The sequence below is a fragment of the Phasianus colchicus genome, chromosome 3, assembly GCF_987193195.1.
Source record: "Phasianus colchicus chromosome 3, bPhaCol1.hap1.1, whole genome shotgun sequence".
NCBI classification, from domain to species: domain Eukaryota; kingdom Metazoa; phylum Chordata; class Aves; order Galliformes; family Phasianidae; genus Phasianus; species Phasianus colchicus.
The window spans coordinates 54,225,001-54,252,965 of NC_143438.1; the positions used below are offsets into that span (position 1 = coordinate 54,225,001).

The 27,965-nt window shown below is 39.5% G+C and overlaps 1 long non-coding RNA gene across 3 annotated transcripts in view; it reads left to right on the plus strand.

Annotated features, from left to right (window-relative positions):
• LOC149918584 (uncharacterized) overlaps positions 1-27,965 on the plus strand; it is a 62,818-nt gene that overhangs the window by 22,745 nt on the left and 12,108 nt on the right. For 2 of the 3 annotated variants that reach the window (XR_016465168.1, XR_016465167.1), the window contains exons 3-4: positions 5,244-5,328; positions 6,972-8,554. This is a non-coding gene — a long non-coding RNA (uncharacterized LOC149918584). Of the gene's footprint in view, positions 1-5,243; positions 5,329-6,971; positions 8,555-27,965 lie in introns of those variants that run through there. The other variant, XR_016465169.1, reaches the window with a different exon arrangement.

A 27,965-nucleotide genomic window follows, 5' to 3' on the forward strand; every position in this document is an offset into this window, starting at 1 on the left:
GAGATCCTTTTTCTGTTCTGTGAAAGCCAAATAAAAGCAACAAATAACAAAAAAATCCCTAAACAAACAGTTGAGACTTTGACTTGCGAAACTGTATTTGCATGTTTGTTCTGAAGAGGTTCCCATAGCCCGGCTCTGACTTTTATCTATCCCCACAGGATGTACTCCTACACTTTTTCTTCCAGGGTCCCATGCTTCCTGTGGGTGTTCCCACAGCTGCCAATTCAGACAGCTTGGGTCTGTAATAGGCTTTGCACAATTTTGAAGATGCTTTTCTCTCACTAAGTCAAGTGACTCCACACACGCACACGCACACACACAAAAAGGCAGATGTTTAGCATCAGGAATCAAAACAGAATTTTCGCACCACACAGCACATTCTTCTCTTCCTGATACCTTTCATTTCCTCTCTACAGGATATGGAGCAATTTTCCTCTTTTGCTGCTGCTCATGTGAACTCAGGGATCTGTGAATTATTCTAGGACATCTGAATTCTCATGTAATCTTCTCTGAGAGGTACAGGAGCTTGGTTCACTGATGTCTCATGCTTCATTTTTTTTCTGCTTAAAAGATAAATACAGTGTTTGAGGAGAGATAATAGCACTGGATTACTTCTTGTCCTTGCAGACTGCAATTTTCAACACCTGAAATACAAGAGCTTCTGAATGCAATCTTTCTGAAGAAAAAGTCAGCTTTCTTTCAGAATAAATGCTGTAACTATGGGCCAGAAATGTCAGAAATGCTATCTAACTTTTCTGCAGAGGGTTCTGCAGGTCCTGGAGCTAAAGAAAGCCAGACTCACCAATGCTGCAGAAGAATCCTCCCAGTGGTGTCAGTGGAGAGATTCACACTAAAATTCTGGCTGTTTGTGACCTTAGATTGTCCTGGGCCATTTTCTTGAGGTGATCTATCATTACTTTAGGCACTCTGATGGTGCTCTGCATGTAGTCTTTATCCACTAGGCCGTTGGATTGCCTACAAAAGGTGTTCTGCTGAGACTTTGCTCAAACCCTTTCTCACTTGTCTCTGAGATCCTTCAGTGCTGTCCAGGGAAAGTGCTGCTGCCACACTGTATTGTCCAACACAATGCCTACAGACAACCATTCAGTTTGGTATGAAGAAAAACTTGGAAAAAAATGAGGCTACCAGTTCCAGTACCCAACAGGAAAGGAGGAACTCATTTGTTTGCAGCCTGATTCTCTGTCACAGAGATCCAGGGTCCTTAGTGCATCATGGGTTCAGCAATGTGATGTATCCTGTTAAGCCATTAGGGTAGATTTAGACTAGATGAGAGTAGATTTAGACTAGGTATGAGGAAGAAATTCTTTACTGTAAGGTTGGTGAGACATTGTAACAGGTTGCCCAGAGAGGCTGTGGACGCTGCCTCCATGGAAGCATTCAAGGCCAGTCTGGATGGAGCTTTGAGCAACCTGGTCTAGAGAGAGGTGTCCCTGCTTATAGCAGGGGGTTGGAACTAGATGATCTTAAAGGTCCTTCCAACCTAAACCATTCTATGATTGATTAGATACAAAAAAGGAACACATCATGTAACAAAGGATAAAAGAACTGCATGGTAAACACATACATTCTTTAAGCCACTCATTAAATTACTTTCTTTGCTCTCATTCATTAAATCACTTCATCAAAGAATTGCAAGCTTTCTTTTCTCATGGTGGGTTTGAGACCAAAATAAATATGTGGAACATTACAAAATTATCAACATGTGAAATATCTTTCCATCAAGGCACTATGCTGCCTGTTTTAGGCAGGTCTTTAAAGGAACCTATACTTGTTTGGAAGCTGCAAAATTCACACAGAATTGCCCTCTTCAGTTTTCAGTATATTTTAGTGATAAGGATCATCTGAATGCTTTTAAACTCATCATTTTTTAACAATATAACATTTTTTTCTGCCAGGAAAATGTCTGCTTTCCCTGAAAATGTTCATTTTTAGTTTAGAACACTAAACGTCTTCTGTAGACTATAGGATTTTAAAAGCTTTACAGAAATATTTGGTCTTTTGCCCATTTTTAAAAAGGGGTGGGGGGGACATTTTCAGACAGCTATACAAAATAAGCCCTGCTTGCACCAAACCCTTAACATAAACATATCAAGCACAAGCTTAGCAGCTGCATAGAAGTCAGCATACAAAGAGTGGAAAGGCTTTTGAACTCATGTTTCCAAATTGGATGGGTCTGCAGCACTTGTATTGGTGGCGGATGAGGGATAGACAGGATCAAGCATACTTCACAGGTCTGTAACACTGTGCTGTACAGTTTCCCCTCCAGTTTCTGGAACTGAGGGAGAGGTGCTGTACAAACCTGTGTGGCAGATTTCCTATCCAGGGCTTCCCATACATTATAGACAGACTAAATGGCCTTTACATTGCTTTAACCCTCCAGAGAATAATGGCTATATCAAGTAAACTAACAGAAAGAGCAGCAATGCTGCAAGAAGGAAATATTCAGTGCTTGGCCTGAATCTTGCAGATATCCCTGCATATTTTGCCAGACATTTGCTGCATTCCTTCAAGCTTCTCAGGAACTTTTTAGCAACAGTGTTGAGAGCAATGCATCATAGAGTGTGAAGAACACAGGTTCTGTTTCTTACAGCTTCCTCCCCACTGCTCTGTTTCCCTTTTGCAGCTTCCTAGGAAAGAAATACGTGAAGGATGGGCTGTGCTTTAAAAAGCTGAATCACTAAACTCAAATCCCAACAGCAGCACAACCACCTTGAATGAAAATTAAGTTTTTAACATCTGAGAACCCATACAGACTGGTAGGCATGTGCGTTGAATTCTTTATAATCAGTCTATGCTCTTCCTAGCATGTGTCCACTGCTGACATTCTCCTGTTGATACTGTTTCTACATGTACTCATAACATTCAGACATAGCATTAAAAATTTATTATTTTCTTATTCTTTCATTCACCTGAAGAATATCCATTTGCATAGATTTTACTACTACTAATGATCAGGGAGTATCCAGGGACTACTTTGCCCTGATAAAACTGATCTCTGTTAGAGGAAGAACAGACTCTCATCATCAAGACTAGGTTACTAAACCCAGACTGTTTAGAAATATTTTAGAAGAAACATTTTTTTCTATAAGTCTCCCCAAGCTGACTGTTTCTTTACTTTCTGTTCAAGGTTAAAAGCAGGACTATGGTTCAGTATTGCACTCCATTCTATAAATTATTTTAATCTGGAAGTTTTCTAAGAAAGTTTTCACACTCTGTTGATGATCCAGTGTACAGGAGAGGTAAGTGGGAGTTTTCCTGTCTGATTTACTTTATTCATATGCTGTGCTTCTGTATTCCAAGTCTCATTATGGACTTTCCAAGAAGTGAAGAAATAGAAACTATATTCTCACTACTCTTCTCCAAGTGGTGAGTTCTCAACAGTCAGTAGGCAACACAGATTTCTCATATTAGAAGTGTAGCCACGTCATCTGGTGAACTGATTCAACTCTTCTGAACACTCATCCATTTTAATACATACGTTGAAAGAAATTATTCTAATGCTGTTCAACACTTGAGATTAGGATAAAAGTACTTTCAGTATTGGTTTATTTATTTATTTATTATTTTATCGTGAGTCTTCTTTCTCATGTAAAATATTCTAGTTGAATCTTTTCTGCTCTTCTCTATTAAAGTTTTCACTTTTTCAAATACTGGCTCTTTTGCTAGTGTTCATGGGTATTGTGAGTGGACATGAGAAAGAGAATAGAATTTTATCTGGCTTAGACAACATAGCAGTTACAGTAACTTCTAGTTTCAGTAGATGGTGATATTGTGAATACACCCTCAGCAATAAACTCAGCTGGTTATTTGGTCAACAGAAGTGCTATACTGGCTGCTAATTACAACCCTATGTTGGATATGGTTCCAAGTACATGTTCTAAGTGTTAGCCCAGAAGGCAGTTTTCAAAGGAAAAACGCTCTTCCAGAAAATACAGTTGTGAGGCTGGTGACTGAGAAGAAAGGCACCAGAAACAACTTTAAAAAGCTGCAGTACCTCCTCTTCCTTCCTAATCATCTGGATGTCTTTTTCCTCAGGGAGCATTAGTGGGTACTGACTAACATTCAGACAAAAAGTATGGAACAAAGACTCTGTGAACTACTCTTTGCATTTGAGTTGATCTTTGTGTAAATCAGCTATGAACTAGGAAGGTAATGGGGTCACACATTTTACAAGATGAGAAAAAAATATTACTAAATAGCTATGATGCCACGGAAAGGGCAAAAGGTTATGAAAATGATTAGCTTGAGGGAAGAGTCACATATACAGAGGAATGGAAACACTTGGCTAATAAGTGTGTGGCATTCCTCTGCTGTGATATCAGAATTCACAATACCAGCAAGCTTTTCTTTTCTTTTCTGAACTCGTCAGAAAGTCTAAATCCCCTATAATTAAAAAGAAAGAAAATCAGTAGGAAATGATAAGGGTTTGGGAACTAGGAAGAAATTTTGTACTAGTGAGCATCACCACCATTTAGTTGCATGGACACAGCCCAGTAAGCAGAGTTTAATATTGTAAGTCACAAAACAAATCCCTGCTATTTCTTTGCATGTTTGAGTAAAGTTTTCTCAGTTATTTGGCGGGACCAGATAAGAAGGACTATGCTGATATCAAATAAAGGAATGCAACCTCCATGACTTTGTTTCTATCCTATTTACTGCCAGCTATGAGTTTTATTGTGTATTATGAACCACCAAATTCCTTAATATGCTCTATTTTAGGGAAAAGATCTCATGGCTTTATTTAGTAGATCTGCCCTGGCTGGCTATGTGTCTGGTTGGATTAGTTGTGAGGCATATTTTGTACAGTGTATACTATAAAATATTCTACTCTCTCTGTCTGACTGCTCCATATTTTGAAATACAGTTCTATGAGGACCTTGGATATTGTGACTCCCCTTGTGTTTCTTGTCTCTTCTGAAATTCAGTCCTCTTGTAGAATGCTTGCAAAGAACTGCCCTACTAGGCAGAAATAAGGGTTCTTGCAAATTGTCTTTCTTTGGCAATAGTATGCCTGTTTGAATTAATTCACCTTGACTAGCACTATCAGTTGGTGACAACACTGTACCTTACTCCAAGTCTTCTAGGTACTGGGAAAAGATTGTAGATAAAATAACTTCAAAGATGCAGCATTTGATGTTCCATCTGTCATTGCCTGTCCCCACTTAAGCAGCTACAGAGAGAAGAATCTGAAAATATTCAAAATATTTTTTAATCTATTGCAGGTATGTATGGATGGAAAGTGATGCTCCATTAGCATGGATGGGCATGCTCTAGTGTTGTTTACTGTCTAAGAAGATGTTTCACATGGTAAGATTTTGTCCTGTTTAATTAATGTCAATTCTCAATATCCTAGTCAGTTATTTTGGAATTTCTCAGACACCTACCATTTTACTGCAATGCTAGTGAGCCTTGGCAAAAGAAAAAAAAGAAAGAAAAATACTTCTAGTTTTACAAAGGTTTGTATTTGAAAGTTATTTACACTAGAGTTGCTGTTACCTGCTGCCTGATGAGAACTTCCTCAGCCCCAGACCTTATGTGTTGTTGGTTCAGACAGCTGCAATGAGAATTCCTCCTCAGTCAGCCCAGTGGTGCAGCTTGCCAAGGTTAATCTCCTGTGTGCTAACCTACAGGGCCTCTGCGTGTGAGAAACATGAAAGTACGACCACTTTCCAATGAATGATCTAAGGAAAATTACATAAATGAAAATATAGCAAAGTCCGGTCATCTGTAGTTATAAATAGCTCTGTTGTTTGGTCAGCTGGACTCACACAAACACGCTATTGTTAGGACCTGCAAATGTATACACAGATTTTGAAATGGGAATAATGTATAAAATGAAAGGAGTAATTAACCAGATAAATGCTTGGCTTTTGTTTTATGCTGGCAATCTAATAGATAGTCATGTAAGAGTCACAGTGTTGTCAATATCTTGACCAGAAACCTTCAGAAGGTTCACAGCTTTGCCAGTGGAAAGTGCTGTTCTCGGGGAGTGAAGCATCAAACCAGGACTTCTGCAAAAGGCAGGCACAGTTCTTCCCTTTCCTGCAGGGGAAAGAGTTGGATTAGAGTAGGATGAGAACAGCAGAAATCATCCTTACAGGAGAAATGGGAAACCAAGAGATCATTGCAGCTCAAGTCAGCTTTTTCTATGATTCCCCCGCCCTTCTTGTGAACAAAAGGTCCATTTGCTATCTCCTGTTTCTTCCTTCCCTTTCCTTCCCTGCCATACTTGGCCTGGGAACAGGGTGAAGGAGCTGTTTGCAGTAGTACCTGCTGCAGGCATGTAGGTGGAATCCTTTGTGGCCTGGGCCAAGGCAAGCCTTGGAGGAGACTGCTGAAAGCCACCACATCTCCAGCATAGCAGGTGTGGAGTCAGACTGCAAGATGGAGAGGGGTTATACAAGCTTTGGAGAGCTAAGGGATGGACCTATGGCTGTACAGCTGGGTCGTGCTGATAACTGGGAACTGAGGGAATTGCTGGGCTGAGTGATGGATGGGTGTGAGCTGCAGACTCGCTGTGGAGAATGTACAGTAATTACCCTAGATAAGAGGGTCAGCATGAAATGTGAGGTCCTGAATAAATGGGAATCAACTTTTGATCTGGAAGGTGTCACCTAATGCAGTAAGTTCACACATGGGAACAGTATGTTCAAGACTTCTCAATCGTGCTGCAGTATGTTATTGTCACATGTTGTCCATACCTCACCTCGATGCAGCCTTACGTACCTGGAGGCAAAGAAGGCACTTCTCTCTTCCTAAAACCTGACAGAGACAGAGCTTGGTGCTGAATTAAAAGCAGCTGGGAAGCTTATAGCAAGAACTGAGGAGACATGAAGGCCTTCTCAGAGAGAAGGGCACTGACCTCAGGCAATTTCTATTTGTTCCCTTCTGCCCTGTGTGTATTTCACTCAGCTCTCTTAATTATTGGCCTTCCTGCCTTTGCCTTGCAGACCTGCAGAGTGGGAAGTACAGCAGGCAGCCTAGAGGCACCGCAGCCAGAAGAGAAACGGGAGGAGGATGTGGAAATAATTGGAAATCTCTGGGTTCCAGAAAGTCAGCAGAGAGCATGCCAGCACCCTTAAGCTAAGGAGGGCCCTGGGAGAGGGTGCAGTTTGCATATTTGGAAGGAGAGCGGGAAGCATGTGTTGATGAGACAGTGTGAAGGTCTGTGAACTGCAGGAGAGGCATTCTAGGTGGGAACCACGCCCTGGCTCTAATTCCTTTGTCTCATCTGGATGCACCAGAAGCCCACACAGAAGCTTTTTCAGTCCTTCTTGCTGCCAGTCGGCTCCACACCACTTTTGGGCTCCACAAATGGCCAAAATGTGGAGGAGCATGGGTGGTTTGTGAGTGCTGTGTTTCAAGTGTCAGATTATAAAGCTTTGAAGTTGAAAACCTGTTTTTAAAGTGAAATTTCCTCATATTGTGAAGAACAAAGCAGCAAATTTGCTGCCTGAAACTGCCTCCTATCAGTGAAATTATCAAATGCAAATGGTTTGTTGGAGTTATTCAGAGAAAAATAAATGCTTCAGAAGCAGGTTACGCATTTAAAAGATTTATATTTTGCTCCCCAAAGAACAGTACAGAAAAAATATAGACGTCCCCTGCTCAGTGGGTTGTCATGCAGCCATGAAACTTTTATCACCCTGGCAGTGGCAGTGACACACTCTAGGCTGAGCAGGAGGGCTTCAGCTTGCTCTTGCAGGCACTTCACAGGAGAAGCTCCTTCTGAGCCCAAAAATCTAACAGGTTATTTCATATGGCAGTTCAACCAGTGCAAAGGGAGTGGAAATCACCCCCAGACACCCCTTCCTGGAAAGTTCTCCAAAATGAGGGACTTCCCAACTTCAGAGTACTGCCAAGACATCCAACTTCTGCATGTCCTGCCAGAAGAAATATATCGTGGGACTGTGCATGGTTACTTGGGTTACTTGTCTGTTAAAAATTAAAGTCATTTCTTTAACCAGGCATTGTGATTGGGGCAGGGAGAATCAGGGAAAAACATAAACCCTTTTCCAAATTTTTGTCTCTCTTTCCTTCCTGGCTTTGTAGGATGGAGGAATCCATCCTCTAGTAGTGTGTCACTGGAAAGCACTGGAAAGCATACACTAAAGTCACTCCTTGCTTCATCTCCCACCTGGAAGCTGCTCGGCAGGGAAGAGGGAAGAGGCAGCAGCTGCTGAGAGCTCTCTCAGTTTGCATCAGGGTCTGAGGTGCAGGGAGGGGGAAAGGGTGATGTGAGGCAGCTGGGGAATGTGATGCCCTCTACATCCTTCCTGTAGTGACAGGCCTTATTCAAACACTTCAGTTTAAAAAGCTCAGAGTGCAACTCCAGGAGAATGCTTTCAATTCATAATTAAATATGGGGCAATAGCAGATGGATAAAACAAACAAATGTGGAGGAGGATGAGGTACATACTCAAACACTCCAGAGTGTATTCTGGGAAGAAGGCATCCATTTTCCACGTGTTCCTTCCCATTCAAGGAAATCTATGGGCAGATGAACTTTGGGACCTTCTTCACTGTACTCAGAAAAAGCATTATGTGAAGAAGCACCAGGTTTTTTTCTTTTTTTTTTTTCTTTTTCTTTTTTTGGTGGAGGCAGTTCTTATGTCAGTGTGTGCTTGAAGCTCCTCCTCTCCTTCACATGAGGAAAATGAGTGAGCAGCTTGGCTTTCTGGCCAGCCCTGACACTTCCCTGTCACTTTGCCAGAAGATGCAGCTCACTGAGTGGAGCCCTAGCACAGCAACCCCAGCATGCATTAATGCTCTGTGGGGCTCTGTGAGTTACGCTATTCACAGCCACTTCTCTGCATGCTTTCTATGGGGCTCTTTTCTCTGCTTGGGCACTGTGCTACCACTCTGCCTGCAGCCAACCCCATTGTTTTGGTGATGATGATAACACATCGGTTGTTCCAGCAATAGAAGCCTCCAGGCAAGCTGAGAGGCTTCTGTAAGCCCAACAGATGGGTTGCCAGGCAAAGAGCAGAAAGCTTGAGGAGCGCTTAGCATTTATTCCTGTGCTCATGTTGCAAAGAATTTCATGCAGTGTTATAGCCTGTGACAGACAGATTGTATTGATAATGCAATCATATTGTATTGGAGAAAAAAAAATTAAGGTGAACTTCCTCTTTAATCTCATTAATCAGTACATGTTATTGGACAGAGTAGAAAAACTTGTGCACTCTATAGACTTGTGCAACAACAGATATCAATGAAGCAGACCCTTGTATTGAAAACTGTGTTGTAGCTTCACAGGGAAATTGCACCTTTAATTTAATAGGTGAATTTTTCTTCTACTGTTTGTGCAATTACAGTTCTCTGACCTTTGGCTTGTTGTCAAAAGTGATCAGTTTCTGCCATCTGCCAGCCAGTCAGAGATGCAATATCATACCAACAGGGAGGTAGAATGCAGAACAAAGTGAAGTCAGCTTGAGGAAATGCTAATATGGGTTTCATATCAACAGCAATAGTTTAATTCTAGAAACCCCGACAAACCACTTTTTTTTTTTTTCACCCCAAGTTCAGTCTTTGAGCCTTGTTTTGAAAGCAGAACATTTTTTGGCATGTCTCTGCTGATTTCTTAAATGTGCCGGTGGAGGAAACATCATGCTTCTCTGTCTTCAGCTTCTTTGTAATAAGATCCAGTTAGACAACTTAAGACATTAAAAATTCATTAGAGCATTTCAGTATTGCACTCAATGAGACCTGCTGTTTATCAAAGCATTTCCAGCCAAACAAAATGTTGTTTAGTTTTTGCTTTTTTATTAGAGCATACAGTAGAACACATTCAGAGTGTTTTGTATAAAATTGATTTTATATTTATATCTAAATCATTTTCACTCTTCTCTAACGTAGCATTAGGCAACATTAGGAAACAGGGCAGATCTGTAAGAATACATCTCATGGCTTCATCTGCCAAAGTTTCCTTAAGGTCAAAAAGCACAAATGAATTACATCACAGTACTGGGATGGTACTCAGCAAAAGAGTAAGTTAATTGCAAATGTTTAATTACTGCGTTCATCAGGAAGCATTTTTAGAGTATCCAAAAGTCTACAATTAAAAATACAGTGGTGCAGATTCTGCTTTGATTTGCTACTGGTTTCTCAGAAAAATGAACTTGGGTGATCCATATAAACTGTTCTAGCAAAATTTATTCTGATACTCACCTCTGACAAAACTAGAAACTTAAGAATCTGTGGATAAATTGAAATTGGATTGTCAAAGGCAAATGTGCCACAAGAAAATAATATGTAAGCTGAGCCTTAGGGTCAAGTCTCATTTTGAGTTCACCGCATCATGTTTAATATAGATTTCTGAAGCAGCAGCAGGTTCACTGATATTTAATTCCTATTCAGCTAGATGGAAATTGAGCAAACCAGGTGCTGAAATACCTGATACACTTTCTCATCATCCAGAAACTTGCACAAGTTTAACTTTCAAAGCTGCTAGCAGTGAAATAGCTCTGGAACTGTTCAGTATTATTTCAGTTTTACCTTTCAGTGTTATTGAGAAAGCTACCTGGGAATCCGATGTTAACTACAATGTTCCAGTACACTATAAATTTAGTCACTGTATCAGATTTGTACCAGCTTTCACTGTTATCTAGGTTGGAGGTGATAGATAAATTGAGTTGAGACTTACATTGATGAAGAGAAATTGTATGAGGCTTGCCACAGCTCCTATCAATCTAAACACAGTGAGGTCACATAGTCTAGATTGAAGGATTATGTTATTTTTCTTAATCTACTAGAAAGGGAAATGGGCATTTAAACTTTGAAGAGCAGGGACCCGTTCAAATTTATGAGATTTCAGTATTTTAAAATTTAAATGAGAACTTAAAATGTATGCTTATCCTGTGATGTAAACTTAAAATATAATGTTTCTCCAGATGTTTTTCATACATGACCCAAACAGAGAAGACTGTCAAATAACTTGATACCCGGCGTGGGAGAAAACCTTGGTTGAAATATTTTGTGAGCTGTGAATCCTTTAAGTCAAGTGATCTAAAGTCATTATTTTTCAAGGAAAGTCTGAAAAGACCTTGTAGACCTATGAGGACATGCATTATATATACATATTAAATATGTTCTCTTAACCCTCCTAAGAAAGATGCATGATGACAGACTGAGTACAAGTTTCAGTGGTATGATTTATCCCCAGCAGAACATGCTCAGCACTTTACATTATTTTTTTTTGCTTCCAGAAAGTTATTTTCATCAAAAGTACAAAAGCTTCCAAAACTTCCTTTTTTTAAAGGAAGATTTGCCTGACCATATCTTCTGTAATTGGCTCTATTTTGGCTAACATTCTATTTACATAGGAATGCAAGCATAATTAAATGCTGACAGCAAGAGGTGTCTTTGGGTGGAATCTGAAGGAATATCTTATAGTTATGTAGTTAAAAAAGCTTATAAAAATAAAAAGGAGAAGTTGCTCCCTCACACACTGGGCAGTGCTGGTAGAGGAGGGTTATAATGTCCTGAAGTGGAGGTATGTAAACAGAGAGGTGGCAGTGTTAGGTCTGTGGTGAGCTAAACTTGACAGCAACATAAACAGCTTAAAGAAGCCTTCTAAACAAAATCTCCAGCTGATCAGTGGAGCCGACCCACCACATGCCTGCAGAGCTGCTGAGAAAGAGAGATGCATTTCTAGGGGATGCCGGTGTGTTCCCAGCAGTAGGGAGGATGGGGCACACCTTGAGGGGTGATGTTCAGTCACAGGGCTGTGAGCAGGTGTGACCCCAAAGGCCCAGGAGCTGTGAGGGTTGGCACATCAAAGGGCTGTTAGCGGCGCCAGGGCCTTCACTGTCCCAAATGCCAGAAAAGTGGGAAGCAGCTCCATTAAGAAGCTAATTTAGCAAAAGATTAGGCTTTGTCTGTTAGGCAAAAAAAAGAGCAAATAGAATCCTGAGCCTACTAAAAAAGTGTTGTGGCTGATTTAATGAAAGCTAAAATATTAGATTATTGACTGTGAACAGTCTGTACTTTCGGCTAGGCCTTTCTAGGCAGTGCTGTTTGTGTGGCATTTGGGGACACAGAGGGGGACACCTCTCACTCTCCTCTTCTAGATTCTCCCCTTGTCTGATCTGCTGGAGTCAAAACACTGTTTTTGTTCTTGGAGTCACACAAATTCTTCAGAGCTCTGCTATGTGAACAAGTACTGATTTGTGCAGTGATGTCTCTTCCAGAGGTCCCAGTATCTTCTTTTGTTATGTTCCAGGCCATAAGAAGTAGTGTTAAGAGCAAAGTGTGATAACTGACTGCCCAAAACATATGAAGCCATTGTATTTGAGTGTGATGAGTGGTAGAAAAGAATGTTATATCTCATCTTATCTTAAGAATGCATTTACTGGCACTGTATTTAAACCTGGCATTTTATACTGGTAAACTTAAGTATGGAATATGTTTGCTTTATGGCATATAATTTAAGCTTTGCCTTTGCTCTCATTTGAGTTCTTAGTCACTGATGCCAGTGCTTTTGAGTCTTTTCATGCTGGGCATTTCAATTCATATTCCAATTTACAAAGAAAAGATCTCATTTTCTGAAGCACTGAGAGACCTGCTGACAAACAGCTGTTCAAGGATCAAGTGTTTGTTGTGTTGACATGATTGCATGCCAATAGATGTGATCTCTTCTACTGCAAAAGGAATTGTCCATAGAGAGGCCAGGTTGCTCCAGACTCTATTCCAGAAACTGCATAGGTGCACTGAAGCAGTGCTGAGCTTAAGTGATGAAGATGTTTTAACTACATGTCTTTAGAGAGGTGTCCTAACGTGACATTGAGACCTGTCTACACTGAGGCAGGCATCTGCACTGGAGAATCCAGCTTTGTTTCACACATTTAAAAACATAAATCTCAGTCCTGAATTAACTGTGGTATCCTGAGAAGTAAAATCCAAGCATCACTAAAACCTAATTGCTGTTGTTCAGCAGCAATAGCTTATTAGATTGATACTTGGATCAAAACAGAAGACATATAAACTGTTTTCTGCCAATTCTTAGCTTATGACATTTTATATTTTTTTTTCTAGCTGCAGTTATACCTACTAAATAGCAAAGTATTCAACAGCATATTTTATGTCACTGCCTTTATTTGGACTGTAGTGCCAAGGAGTAAATTCAAGAGACTACACAAGTTTATCCTGTCTTTGTAGTTGACTGATGGCAGTAATTTGTCACTGTTTCCATCACTGGCCACATGATTAAGATCAGAGTCAAGAACTCGGCTGTACAGATCTCAACCACTGGGACCACTGCTGTGCACTAAGATAACCAAAAAAGGTAGAGACTGAAAGAAGACAGAATAATTTGAAATTAATCAAGATGTAACAAGTCCCTTTTGTAGATTGTGGTTGGGAATTCTCAGCTGAGCTGAGTGTGCCAACGGCTGAATCACGGTTGCTGGCCCGTTCCCTCCGTGACCTAATGCTGCTCTCTTCTCACAGCTGCTGAGTTGTAGATAAATCCTCTGCAGCCTGAAACCTTGGGTTGCCTGAGGTTAGCGGAGCACTGACAGTTTGCACCAGTTGACGAGCTGTCCCTGGGTGCCTGAGTCCTACAGATTGCGTTCCTTTCTAATGAGCAAGCCATTTGGGGGAGCAGTGAAGGCTGTGATCTGAGGATACCGGGCTGAGACCTTGCTGCAGCCCGGCAGGCGGGAAGAGCCAAGGCCCAAACATTGGTTCCTTTGGTAGCAGCAAGCACATTTCCTGATTGCAGCACTGTGGATGTAACTTGAAAAGAATTTTGAATGAGCCTGTGGCGGAATAAGCTAGTTAGTGAGATCATGGGAGAGGATTTTTTTTCCTTGATGATCAACTGTTGTCTTGTCTGGTGGTAATATATACACGACAGCCACAAGTAGTGAAACAGCTTATCATCACCAGCATTCACTGAATCCCAGGCTCTTCCATGGGCCAACGAAGTGCAAAGGCCGTACTGCAGTTCAGTGAAATAATAGGCAAGCTGAAAGGAAACCATTGTTTCTCTCTTCCCACTTGGGCTTTGCAGTTTTCTGAAAACATTTTAAGCTCTCTGTAGAGTATTTCAGTAAATCCCTAGAGAGCAATAAAAAAAAAACTCAAGGAAAAGATAGGAGTTTTTCAGTCAGGATAGCTGCACTTGGTAGGAAGATCTGCTTCTGATTAACATGCCAAGAAAGTACTTAGGTTGAAAGAGAATTTTACTAGACACGTTTAAAGGAAACCGTTCAGAAAAAATGTCATGTACTGTCCTCTACGATCTGCAGAATCAGAATTTCCTTCTAGTTCATTCAGAGGTTTTCTTCCTTTCTTCTGTTGTGCTCTAAGCAGCAATAATAATAATAATAGCAATAATTTCAGTGCTGTAACACTCTCTACTTCAAAGGACTTCACAAACACTGGACTAGATTCAGTCTGGTCTTCTACTGATATAAACGTTGTGCAAAATCCTGGCTCCCTTACAGTGAATGGCAAATTTCCCACTGACTTCAATGGGGCTGAGATTTCACTTACTCCTTGTCAAAGGATCTGGGCAAAGCAAACCTTCTGAAAGAGGTGAATGTGATAGCTGAAAGGAGACGAAACCTCTCTTCATTGCAAGGGAACTCATAATTTCTCAAAATGGAGGATGGGAACATCCAAATGGTAAGGGGATGACAGAAGAAAGAAAGCCTAACCTATTCACCTCCCTTCCGTGTTTCTGTTTGCCTAGGTTAAGTGCTAGTGCTTTTGTTCTGCCCTTTATAATTTATAAGTTCCTCACATTCCTAAAAATATGATATAGAAAAATAGTTGCCTGACCCACTAGCTTGGCTGCTAAGTCATTATGGCATACATGGAAAAGATTTAGTTTTGCAGTATTTCCCTAAACATTGCCACTTGTTCACACCATGCGTTTATGCGCCTTGACACAGGAGCAAAGCGTCTGGGAGTGAAACTCTTGTTCATTTGCATGCTGAAATGTATTTTACTTTTTAACACTTAAAGCACTGTAATTTTCTTGAATATTTTTAGTCCTTCTTTTAAATATCTGTGAGTGAAGATGTTCTTATAGTTTTTGGGGGCAAAAAAACTTGTTGTATATTTCATTCAAGTATATTTAGAGATTGCAAAATGTTAAGTACTTATTTTTTATGAGTAAGAACTGCTTTTATTGATCCATAATCACAAAGAAATTACTAACCTTGTGTAAGGTTGAAAAGGTGCTACAGCGCTGAATACCAAAATTGAACAAAGAGGAAGATATGAAAAAATACAAATTGCCTTAAAAATGAGTTGAAATATTGAGTGACATTGGCCAAGCAATTTTCAGTCTTTATGATCATGGCTCTGCACCTGAAATCCCTTTTCAAGCGAGAACCTGAATCATGTGGCCATCTGCCTTTGCTTCTGACTGCCCCACCTGAGTCTTCTACCCTCCTGGGCATACAAACCCCATCTGTCTAATAGAGTTCGTTACCTGAGCCTCTCTCTTTTTCTGCTTCCACTTAGTTCCTCATAAGTGTGCCAAAAAGAAGTCCTAACATCTTGGACGTGTTTTTTTTATTTTTATTTTTTCCCTGTTCTTCAGTGTGTGTATCTGTTTACATGGAAGAATGCTGAGAGGTAGTTTACTGTGTAAAAATGTGATGAAAACTGAAGGAGGACTTCAGGTTTTGGCCACAGTTCGTCTATCTTTTTGCTACATAGAAGGCTTTATGGCACAGCCAGGAAGGAATGTGGAAACAGCTGAAAAGTAAGCTGCTCTTCTCCTCCTAAGGACTAAATTCATCATTTCTTAGTGTACTTTGGAAAAGCTGCTTTCCAAATTGGAGCTTCACAGACATTATTGTGGCCTTGTATTTGCCTTCTGTGCCTCATCACTAGGAGCAGCTGAACTAGTTTAAATTCTCAACAGCAATGAGAAATTCACCAGAGACAATAAATCATAGACATCATGAACTTCTGACTGGTGTGAAGTCATTCAGAAATATATTTCCCAGCAGATCTCTGAAGTCTGCGGTATTCCCATCAGGTGATTAATCCTCTGTCAGGGTGCAAAATGTATTGTAATACAGAAAGAGGAGGAAATACAGCAGATAAGGAATGCAACACTGATTGTGCTTTCAGAGTCTTTGGGTGATACGAATAGATTGCAATCAGTTGCAATATCTTGCATGGGATGCCTTTTAAAAATCGTAAATTGTGACTATCTTCTTCTGAAACAGCACGAGAGAGGTGATAAAATAGTCTGAAGTATAGATATGTGAACACAAGTAGGTGTGTGTAGCTGTAAAGTATAAAGTAAAAGCCCTGAGTAGCTTCCCTGCTTGGGCTTCCCCATTACCTAAGCCTGGGCTTCTCCATTACCTGTTACTTAAAAGGGGGCTATAATAGATTTGAAGCTATGTCTCACAATGACTGCTATCACTGCTGCTCTCTGAGCTGGCTTGGTGTCATAGGAAAACTTGGCAGCACTGGATACTACCAGATGTCTGAAGACTGCAAGTCTATGGGTGAAAGTGGAGAGGTGCACATGTGTATAAGCCTGGGAGGAGAAGACTACTCAAAGAAGAGGATATGCACAAGATATATACAAGAGAGTATCTTGGTGGCATTGTGGTTAATGTTGCACTTTTTCTGTTATGTAGCTGGAATAAATTTTGACTGAAATCAGGAATCTAAAAGAAAAGCATTGCTGCTCTTAATCTTTTTTTTTCCAGAAGAGCTCTGATGTTGCAGTGACTACACTGTGACCTGACTGGTGGTATTGGAATGGGTAGGTGGTGGTGGTGGTAATGATGTTCATTGGGGAAGGATGACCAAAATACTGCATGGCACAAAGAAGCAAGGGCCAGCTTTTGGCTTCAATCTTTATCACTTCTTGAACTGCTAAAAAACTGTGCTATGCAATGAGTGCTGACATATTGTTAAAGGCATCGCACAGACTGGATGGCTCTCGTTCACACCTGTGCAATTTTGAATTTGGTCCCGTAAGTCAGACTATACTCTAGTGGAACTGAGCTTGGTTTCTCATGAATGGTCACTGAGTTTGGCAGCGACGGCGGGTGAGCTGCTATCAGGAAATGGGGCATGTGTTCCTCTCCTCTGATCTGTGGCTAAGTGCTAGTCCTGGCCTGACAGATGTTACAGTGCCTCTGAGTAAGCAGGGAAATTATATACAAAAGTTTCCTATTACGGCTGGAATAAACAATTTCTTAACTTTTGTGTATGCCTGTCTCTCAGGGAGGCACAGTGCTCTCACTCTGTAGTAACGCTGATTGATTGCCACAGTATTATGGATCCCAGCTCGCTGGGAACCCATGAGAAACTCCTCTTCATACTGCTATGCTGACTTCTCAAAAAAGGCTTAAGTGCTTCATGAGCATAAATTAATTCAGCCAAACAGTGTTTCTGTGATGTGGGAAAATCTGTGATGCTGAGCTGACACCACTCATTTGACTTGCTTAATGCTACAAACTGAATCAGTGACAGAGATAAGAACCAAACTCAGGATCCCTTTTTCTGACCCCCTTGCTCTGTATAACAAAAGCAGACAAAGCAAAGTCCCAGTGCTTAATAGAATAAGTTGCTGTTTTGTGGCTGCTGCATAATAGTAAACAATCAATTGCTTTGAATTCCCCCCACCCCTTTAAAAATAGTTTTGAGGAGAGGGAAATGCTAAAAAAAAAAAAAAAAACACTTTTGTAAATGTAAGCCAGGTATTTTTATGATTCTATTTTTTCTTTTTCAACAGTGGGTGGCTGCATTTGTCATCCAGAATGTGTTTTCTGACTGAGGTGGCTGAGCTACCTGACTCGTCTTTGGGTTTGCTTCCCTCTGTTGTCAGCAGACAGGTGTGTGCCTGGGTGCTTCCAGAGGCTGATTCAGAGCTGAAGTCGAAATCAGGTGCTCAGATCTGAGCCGTCTTCCTGAAGCCCTGACAAACTCTTGCTCCCTGATTGCAGCAGGTGGAGCTGGGGTTCATCTTTCAGTACCATGTAAAAGAAGCACAAAATGTATGACACAGAAAAGACTGAGAGGTGATGATGCCTGTGATATGCTTGTAGGTCTGTAGGGGCTATAAGCAGTAAGATTCCAGTAATATATGTTTGTTTTTGAGGACTGATTAAAAAAATCACTTTTGCATTAATAATGGAGCAGCTGGTTATCTCCACCCCCCCCCCCCCCTCCACCAACCATAAGAAACCTGCCGTCAGACAGTAAATCTGACAGTAAATTTGCCAGTCAGGGAGACTAAATGCATGTGAACATTATCTGAGGTATCTTCAATATCTTTTCTGCATACAAGACAATGACATTTCTCTGTGCAAGTTCAAACATGACTTTCTCGTGTTGCAAAGAACTGTCAAAGTGAATAACAGGTACAGTGAAAGCACTACTTTCCCAAACTATTCAAATGAGCATCACCTTAAATAAACAGAACCTGGCTGAGGGTTACATGAAAGATTTGTCATAGCACGAAGTAATATTTGAATGATAATATCTCTAAATTTATTCATTATTTAAAGTTGCTCTTTTAAATAGAGCTAGAGAAGTCTTTCCCAGGTAACCTCTGAGATAAAATTATCAGTCTCTGGCTCTCATCTTCATTGCATCCTGCTGTAAATGGTACCTTTGCACATGGTATCTCCTACCAGTGGTGATTGCAGTAACTCTTTGGCTCCCAGCAGAAGTAGCTGGGGGTGTGGTAAAGCCAGGATGCAGCAAACATGATTCATACAAAAAACCTCAGACCTTGGACTGGTTGTATGGGATTCCCACGTTTATTATGTGGGAAAGTGTTGGACATATTGTATAAATTATACAATGGAGCTGAAAGATTGGGATTTCCCTGTGTTAGTCAGTTGGTTACTACACGAGATTTAGACCATCATTAGAAGAAAATAAAAGTCTTTGCTATTATACAGAGCAAGGCATCATTCAGAACACCTTGTAATTAAGAGAGTCTCAGAGAAATTAGAAAGTCATGCTGAAATTGGTGCAATAACTGATATGCTTTTGCAAACAACCACAAACTCTGTAATGAATTTGCTTTATATATATATATATATATATATAGGCTTGAAAGCAAGTTCTCTCCGGTACTTCAGTTATACTGATAGAAGACATGAAGATGTGACATGACCTTTTTTTTTTTTTTAAGTAGTATCCAAAGCATTTGGGGCATCTTTGTAAGGATTTTTAGTCATCTGCTAAAGGTGCAATTTGGATGAACCCAGATTCCTCACACTGCCAGTACAGGGGAAGCACGTGCGATTCAGAGAAGCCAAGCTAAATGCCTAAAGGAGCTTGAATGCTACAGTGTGAATATCACCTGTCTTTCCACTTTGAACCTTATTTTTCAGTAATTCATAGTTTTACTGTAAAATTTTTCTTGGATCTCATACTTTGCACACATGAAGTCAAAGAGGCTTGTAACAGCCACCAATTTGTAACAGCTGAGGATCTGGCCCAAGATCTGTAATTTTGTTTTTAATAGCTATTTGGAAGAGATTATTTTACAACTTGTTCTAATATGTACATTCCCAGTAGACTGCTCAGGTAATTACTTGGGCTGTAGTTCAAATATTCCACAGTTTGAAATATACTTGCAGAAAAAGATATTTTCCTGTGTACAGTGGATATAAAACAGTCACTTTTTTGGGGGCATGTGTAGTTGTTCCTTTGCAAACAAATCCATGGTTTTAGGTGTACAAATAAATGAACACGCAAATATTTTCCATGTGTACTGAGGGATGCATTTGGAAAATCACACCTTTCCAAAGCAAAAGTTTGGTATATGGAAACACACTACATCACACAGAATATGAAGAAGTGATCATAAAAAAACTATGACACTGGAGAAGGATATTATGCCATCCTGCATGCTGGTGACTTTCTCATTAGTGTATGTGAAAGGTATTACTTCTCTACATGTGGCTTTCTCTTGTGTTACCAAAGCATAACTTTAAACACCTGTTCTATATTTTTATATTATGTACCTGCATGCTTAAAACTAAAAAAAAAAAAAAAGATGAATTAAAACAATGCTTTAAACAAGAGATTCAAGGCTGATAATTTGGTGCTTTAAAGCTCCCTCCTGCATAACCTATGTAAAATTACACTGCACTGGGCATGACGGATGAACAGGACGGTCTCACAAGTCAGTTTTCCCAGGTTAGAGTCTTGACACACTGCCTCCATTTGTGTTGTGAAATGTATTTGCTGGGTGTATTTCTCAGCCCTGCTTCTGATTTCCCATGGAACCCTGCCCTTTATATTAGAGGTGAATAATTAGATCACTGGGTTTAATGTTATTATGCAGTTTGCCAAGGTTCTGTATGCTATCACTTGCTAGAAGGTGTTCTCGGTCACCTGAAGGATTGAGGCAGGACTGAGCCTTTATTTTCCCTTGGGAATCAACCTCAGGGTGGCGTCACTCAGTCAATGCATGACTTTCCTTTCAGGGTTTAACAAGCCTCACCAAAGCCTAAATGGCGTATTGTAAAACCAGACCTGCAAAGTCTCACACACCTTACAAACGAGTCCCACTCCTTTTTGCTTAAGGAAAAATTAAAACAAAGAAGAAAAAAAAAAAAAAAAAAGTTCTCGCCTAAAGGGATTTCTCAGTGCTATGAGGAAAAAAATCAGCTCAAACAAATAATCTTTCTCATACCAAGAGATTCAGTGACATTAGCTTTTGCTTGAACCATAGCAGCTTCGGTGGCAGTGATTAAGTGGGGCTCGGCAGGCTAAGCCCTGTCTGAGAAGTTGTGTGTTTAAGAGAAAGGACTTAGTGGGTAACAGATTATTGGCCTGCTAGCAGATTCAGAGGAAAAAAAAAAAAAAAAAGATTTTTTTTTCCTATTTAAGAAATGAAGTGAATTTCGAAGTAGAGCTTTCCTTTAATCCAGGAATCAAATTGCTTTTCTGTGAAAACTGTTGAGACACTTAAATGGTTAATATGTATTCATATTTATAAATGCTTTAAGATATCCCTTTTTTTTTTTTTTTTCTGTGCACAAAATAATTGGGTAAAATGGCTGCACATTTCAACTCGTGTTTCTGCAACCCTATTCTGAGAAAATGACAATAGCTGCAAATTTTTTCTAGCTCCATTTAGAATGACCTGAATTTAATGCTGTCTAGGAGGGCAAGTTGGGAATAGATTTCTTGTATGTTTTGTGCTTTTACATGCTATAGGGCACATAGGAGTGCTCTGGAGAGAAGATTAAACTGGAACTGAAAAAATTCAATGTGATATCAGGAGCATCTTTGAAGTGAATGAATGTTCCGAGTTACAATACCAGCACTTTGTCTTTATTCCACCTGCACATTCATTTAATCTAAATATACTATAATGAATATCCTCCTGACCTGAAATATTTCACCTCTAAGAACACTTTGCAAATACAGCATTACGTTTTCATTTCACACACTTAAAACTTTTCTCTTTAATTGGGTCATCTCCTCTCCTCCCTTACCCCCCACAATCTACATGGGGGCACCCACTTCTACAATAATAAGACACATAATTAGCCATTAACATGCTGAAGGGTAATGAGTAGGTATAACCTTATTACCCTAATGGAAGTTACAGGTGTAACCTGTAAGCAGCCGTAGGCTCCCAAAGAGTGCAAGGGAGTTACTGCTATCTTTAAATAAAAGTTAAATAATGAATAAATGATTCATATCTCATTTCACTTACCTCGGCATTCCGGAAAGCTTTATGACTTTGGCTGAGATGACTCTTTGCTGCAAGCAAAAGGCTAGGAGGTTTGTCCCAGCTGAAATTTCTACCAGAGCAACTGCTGCCATTGGTAGACTTCCTATGAGAGCCATGGACAGTGTCTTCCCTCAGATATTGTACCTTTTTCATCTTGTTTCGCTATAATTTTGTTCAAAAATAAGATTTGGAAAAATGTCTATAAATTCCTATTCCAGAATTGTGGGGGAACTTCTTGTTGTGCTTTAATGCACTAGCAAATGTAGGCAGAAGTGACTTTCTGTGAAATGTTACATTATATATATTATATAGTGTGTAGTACCACGCTTAGTTGCTGTGATCCCAGGGACCTCTTCTCTGTACTCTGGTTTGATTTGGAGCCAGCGCTTTCTCTGGCATTACACTGCAATTATTTATATCCACAAATGTGAGTGTTAATGAAAAGCTGTTCATTTGCAATTGCAATTGGCTAGTGTGCTTCTAAATGAGAGTGACTTCAGACACAAACAGTACACATAGAAGGTACTTTTATTCATATTTGAGGATTTTTTTTGACAGATAACCTTTCGTTCTTGCTTTAAAAGAAATTCTTTGCAGTTCCTAAAATAATTTGATTGCATTCATTGACCAGAATGTTTCTGTGGGATAGCCAAAGGCACAATATTTTTAAATGTTCATTAACTACCATTAATAAATTAAATCCATTTACTAACATATTCTTGAGTAAGATGTTTCCCTTACATTACAAAGGGATTCTTAGTCCTGCATTTCTTTTCTCAGAATGCCTCAGAGCTTTATTTTTCCTTTTTATTAAATGCTACTTCATTGGCCATTAGAATTTTTGTCATGAAAATGCTCTGCAGTTACCAGGTTTATTCAATAGTGTCTCACTTTTTCTGAAGAAGCAGTGCATAATGTAGCGTTTGGACCTTTGATGTTCTCCAGAAAATGAATAGTGACTGGAGGGCAACTCCATCTAGCTATGGGTGTTGTGGGAGAAAAGTCCTCTGCTGTCTGCTACCAGCTGGGAACCTGCTTCTTCCCTCTGTCTGCCTTCTCAGCATGTTTCACCTGCCTCGTTGCCAATGCCTCTCGCTCCAGAGAGCCATGGAGCAGCAGATAGGAGGTGGAGCTGGAGACTTGCTGGCATGGCTCTCTCAATTGCTCCAAGCACTGAAGCTGGCAAGGGGCGAGCGTGAAGCAGGTGAAAGGGTGTAGTCACTTAAAGGGAAACAGAAGGGATGGGTTGAGAATAAGAGTGGGAGAAGGGAAGACAGTTGATTTATTAGGGATGGTTAGGAGATGGTATTCAAAAGAATATTCTTCTGCCTTTGAGCTTTATTGCTTCATGATAAAGATAGCTACCCTTGATTTCCTTAGAGCTGTCTGACAATCCCAGCTAAAGATTGCCAGAGATTTCTGCCCAGGCAGGGACTGGTAGACTGACACCTCTTTCCCAGACCTACTTTGCTGTATATTTTGTTCTGTCCTCAAATGTAATGTGTCTAGGCACTGCAAAGTGACATTTCTTTCTGTCACTCATTTATTACTAAATTATTATTTACATATATATATTTATGAATGTACATATAACTCTGTCTCCCACTCTAGTATGTAATTGGTGTACCTATTTTATGACTAAAGAAGCAGAAAAATGAAAAGCTGTGTTTTCAAATGTGAGCTCTATTTTTGAACAGCTGGATTTCCATTCAGACTCAGGACACATGGAGAGGTGTGAAGTACCTTGATGTCAATAGAGGTTTTGCAATTAATACAGGAATATAAGATTGAAAGATACCTGTGTGTTGTCTGCTGTCACAAGCAACCACACAACGGAACATCCTTCATGAACCCATTTGACTCCATCTAAAAGTTATGTTCACATTTCTGTGTTTTCTTTTGAAAGGTTGTACTACAACATTCCTCCTTTAGTAGAAGTAAGGTCTTGCCTTAGTTTTAGCATGGCATTAACTTCAGAGGGATTTAACTTTTCTTCTACGTTATCATCTTCAGAATGGATTAGCACTTGCAGCTTCCATGAGCAACATTTCCAGTGGGCTTGTTCCCAGAGCTGACAAAATCAGAATCAAATCCCACCATATTCATAATCAATGATTTGAACTGGAAAGCGTTCCAATCAAGAGTGATCCCCTGTTATAATGTTTATTGCATTACTGATGTCTCTTATGCATTTAAACAGATCTAAACCCCTAAGATTATAGTTTCAAAATGGAGAGTCATCATGCATATGTAATTTTGACCAGTGAGAACTCACGCTATTGACATTATCATTCAGTAAAATTTGCTGAGCTGTGGGAGATGAATGCATTGTGCAATGCATGAGAATTATCTCTTACTAATTAATCCCTCATACACTAATGTAGCTCTTTGTTTGTAATCTCATGAGAAATATTATTTCAAGGATGACTGGAAGGAGCATACCTGTACATCCTTAGGACTGCCTCAGTGTTTCATCCAGTATTTTTATTTTTAAGTTAAAGCCTACACCAATCCTACACCAAACTTTTCTCTTCTCTTCTCTTCTCTTCTCTTCTCTTCTCTTCTCTTCTCTTCTCTTCTCTTCTCTTCTCTTCTCTTCTCTTCTCTTCTCTTCTCTTCTCTTCTCTTCTCTTCTCTTCTCTTCTCTTCTCTTCTCTTCTCTTTCCCTTTCTTTCCCTTTCTTTTCTTCTTCTTCTTCTTTTCTTTTTTTTTTTGGCTGTAAACTGAAATTCTTGTAACGCACACAAAACAGTCCCCCCTCCTTAGCTAAAAATAGAGCTAATTAACTTTACTAAAAGCCTGGTCCTGGTTTGCTTCCCTTGACTTTCTTCCTCTGTGGATGGAGTAAACTGCTGTTTTTGCAGTCTCAGCAGATTTAAGCACTGCCTCAGGTTCAGCTTATTCTTTTTTTTAAGTTCATTTTTAATTGCATTTGCTGTATAATATTATCAACTCCAGAAATGAGCTATTATTGGGTCTGATCATGAAAACAGCTTGATGCAGCTAAGTAATTTATTGCTATGCATTAGTTTTTGCAGAGTCATAGAATCATGGAATTGCTCAGGTTGGAAAAGACCTTGAAGATCATCAAGTTCAATTGCAACCTAACCATACTACCCTCTCTGCAGCAAGAACCATCAAGACAGAGAACATCTATTAACTTATTTCAATTAAAAGAAGTTTTTATTCTCTTTCATTCAGAGTCATTTGCATATTTTTAGACGAGGTATATAGAAAAGTCAAATCTTCAGTCTATTGCTCAATTATTTATTACTTACTATGATAGGGAAGCTTGTCTCCAAGCTTCAGTCAAAAGAAACTTGATCAACATCCTTTTTTCACCAATGTTTTTCCTTAATAATAATCCTTTTTCACTTTTTTTTTTTTTTTTTTTAATCCAGCCATCATGTCTTTGATAAATGATATGGCACAGGACAGACAGGACTGTCTCTAAAAGACATCTAACTGCATTTCCTGTTCAGAGATTTTTCCTCAAACTTAGGATTCAGCTTTGCAAGTTCCTTCTTATCTGATGGGAACTAGGTTCTTTCCTGGAGACAGTCATTCAAGGAGCTGGTCCACAATCAGAATGGTTGTGTTAGGTCCTAGCGTGTGATCATCCAAATGAGCATCACTTAGTTTTATTTTCCTGTCAAATGATCCAGCTAGCTGTAGCTTTCCCTTAAGAAAATTACCACTTTTCATTTCAGTCTTTATTATATTTCATTATGGATGCAAAAGAGTATAGTGTTAAACAGCTGACTAGTTTTTTAATTAGCAAAGCTGACAGTGGTATATGCAGTGCAACCTATTAATAAAAGGGTTCTGGAAAAGATAATTTAGTTAAGAGCAATACGCAAAACAAAAATTAAGAAAAAACAAGGAAAATATTCAGTGGATGTAGATCTGCTTATCTTTGAGACCCTTGAAATTGTTCACCTGAGTGTCCTTCAGCATATCTCTGAGATTTGATTTCATTTTTATTATCATAATTACTGATAAGGGAAGCCAAAGTATAGAGAAGCCTGGCCTCAGATTTTCAAAATGGCTTCTAGCTTTTGTTCACACATTTCCCTTGCTTTGGTCATATAAGGCTTGATTATCAGTACTTCTGCATAAAGCTAGTCTAAAATATGGGGAAGAGGAAGGGAAATAACAGAACTTTGCAAAATATTTTTATATATTTTTTTCCTAAAAAATTATTGAATCATCATATGAAACTTCTATCTCTCAAAAATATCAAAGTAGGACTTTAATGTATTAAGATTAGTGCAGTATGTTTAGAATCCCTAATTTTTTATTTACTTCAGTTCGTTATTTCTTCCACTGATTTTGGGAAACTTGGCTGTGGATTCTTTTTCCATCCGAAATAACTGTTTGCATCAGTCTTTCTTCTACAGTAATATGTATTGTATTCTCAAGAACATTAGCAGTTTCTCTTTGAACAATAGGAAGACTGTGTCTTAGAAAGCTCTGGAAAGGATTTAAAGGTCAAAGAAGACAAGTCACTCAACATGAGTTCCCAGTGAGATGTTCTGGGAAAAGACTGATGTGGTCCTTTGATATATAAGAAGGGGAGTTGTGAGTAGCGTAAGGAGGTGTTTTTACCTCTATCTGACACTGGGGAGATTAACACTGAAAATACTACATACTGTTCTTGTCTCTTAGCAATTCTGTCATAACTATGGTCTAAAGATACGAGGAATATTTACAGGAATGGCTGCATTTTTTTCTAATGGATCTGCTAACATTGTTGGAAAAACGTGGAAAAACTGCTGGGCATATGGGCCCTTCTTCACATCTGCATTAGGAAAAATTGGCAGTAGTACAGAAGGAGGTACTAAAAATGATTCCAAACTGGAAATAAAAACGGCAATAGGGTAAGAAAGAGACTCAGTGAATTAATGTCTTCAGTACAGAGCAAATTCTTAGTGCCAGTGATTACAAACTGGAAGATGAAAGACATACTGAGGAGGAGAGGAAAGGAACAGTGAGGAAAAGAACAAAAAATGTAAACAAATAAGAAATAAGGAACAGTTGTTTAGAAAAAAAGATGCATTTAGAAAAACCATGCTATATATGTGCCTGCATGTACGTGCACAGGTGCCTCCGGTAACTTTTGAACTTGTTTCTCTGCAGCCACTCTTGGCAGTAGAGAGAAAGATCTGAAAAGCAATTATATTTCTACAGCTTTCTTGAAAGCATGTGGTCAAGAATAAGTGAAACCTTTCAGCAGAATCCTGACAGAGACCTATAATGAGCTAGCTACCATCAGGTCTATAATGTTAGTTGTCACATTAGTAAGACGCAGAAGAACCACAAGGAGTTGGGAAAAAGACCTTAAAAATGTTCTGTATATGGGAAGGAACTTTCATCAGAGCTCACAGCTTGTTAGACATGGAAATCAATCAACCATGAAACACAAATCCATAGGGGACTAAGCTTTATTAGTCCCAAGCCTACATTAGTTGTGTAATACTTAGGGTGATTAGCTGTTGGGATAAACTTCCAAGAGAGAAGTGGGCTTGCCATCTTTTGAAGTCTTTGGATGTCTTTTTTGGAAGACAGTGAAACACAAGTAATTGGGTTAACAACAGGAGTAAATGAATGCAATTGTATGTCCTTTATAATAGAGAAGGGGAGGCCAGATGATCTAATGATTTCTTCTGGCCATAAAAATCTATGAACCCCCAAATTATGGATGCAAACCACCTCAGACAAGCCTTGTGAGGAATTGGCATGATGTGATCCAGCTAATTAACTATAAAGCTGCTGCCAGACTTTTGTGTCCATCCAGGTGAAAGCATCCTAGCTCGGCTACTGCATTAACATGTTCTACTCTAACATCTTTCATTGTTGTCAGTGGAATGTTAATAGATGGCAGCAGCACAACAGGGGTGAGGACAGACAACAGGGAAAAGTTTAAGATAATGTCATCAGAACTGAGTGCTGTCACGGTATAATGGTCCCCTGCTGGTACCTAAACGCAGAGGAACTCACGGAAAATTAAACATCAAGGCATGTTCATTTGCAAAGCTGGAGATACAGATCCTATGGCAATCTCCTATTACAATGGGCTTATTTTTACTTTACTAAATGGATGTGGAAATGGACCAAAATTTGTAATATTTTTTCTATGTGGCCAGAAACCAAGTATACTTTATTGTTTACTTGGGTTAGATTAAAGAGCATTTTTCTACTAACTTAAAGATTAAATAGAGCAGATTCTGATTCTGCTATTAATTCTGAT